This window comes from Myotis davidii, unplaced genomic scaffold (assembly GCF_000327345.1).
Source record: "Myotis davidii unplaced genomic scaffold, ASM32734v1 scaffold18, whole genome shotgun sequence".
Lineage (NCBI taxonomy): Eukaryota > Metazoa > Chordata > Mammalia > Chiroptera > Vespertilionidae > Myotis > Myotis davidii.
The window spans coordinates 2,189,068-2,189,999 of NW_006292696.1; the positions used below are offsets into that span (position 1 = coordinate 2,189,068).

Genomic DNA, 932 nt, shown 5'->3' on the forward strand with positions numbered 1-932 from the left:
TTTGGAAAGATCTGCTTCTCCTCAAGGCCTTGAAATCCCAGATCCCGACGGGTCGGGCGCCTCTGGAAGTCGCCGCGCTTCGCTTTGCATAACAATACACAGCTTTGCATAACCAACGCCGACTGGCATTTAAAGGCGTCGCCGCGGCCCCAGACCTTGTCGTTACCTTCGCGCGGGCCCACCTTTTGCAGTGATGTCCCAGATTCGGGCTCCGCTCCTGATCTTCCTGGGCTTGCTTCTCGCTGGCCATGAGGCCCTCGCAAAGGCTCCAATGAAACGGGTGAGTGCCGCTCTTTTAGGGGGCTGTTTCCACTATCCTGGCCCCGCGGGTTGGGATGGAAGATGGGGTAAGCTCTTCCCGTCTCTGGAATTCCTTCTCCGCTGCGGAGCCTCCAAAGTCACTAACTGTGGAACTTTGGGTCCTTTTCTTTCTTAAGGTTTGTCTCCCCATGTGGGAGATGAAACAGCTCTCCTCTGCCCTCCTAGGTGCTGTCTGCTGATCTAGTACTCAGATCGACATGAGACAGATGAACAAGAGGAAATAACCGAATTTCAGTACATACTTATGTATGCAGGAAACATGCCAAAGTGGCGCATCTCCGGGAGGCCTGTTCGAAATCCCTTTACCCGTCTGAACAGTGAGGGTGGTCTGTAGGGCCCTGCTGGGCTCCCAACCTTAGCCTCATTCACTTCTGTACTCTCCTCCTGCTCTCTTCCCAACCATCTGAGTGAATATTTGCAGACCTGGAAGACTAAGGTACTGTCCCTTAGTCCCAGGCCTGTTTACCTGCCCACCTTCCCCCCATGGGGCTGGGTGGGTGGTTTGAGAGGCCCTCCAAGCCAGAAGGTCCAGCCTTGTTCCTCTGGTGACAAAAATCCAGCCCTGCTCAGGCTGTGAGCTGTGGAGAGGCTCTGACCTCCAAGCTTGCTCT

The 932-nt window shown here is 54.9% G+C and overlaps 1 protein-coding gene across 1 annotated transcript in view; it reads left to right on the forward strand.

The window, feature by feature from the left end:
• The window catches only part of GM2A (GM2 ganglioside activator), a 43,830-nt gene that overhangs the window by 32,005 nt on the left and 10,893 nt on the right, over positions 1-932 (forward strand). The gene's annotated exons all lie outside the window — the stretch shown is intronic.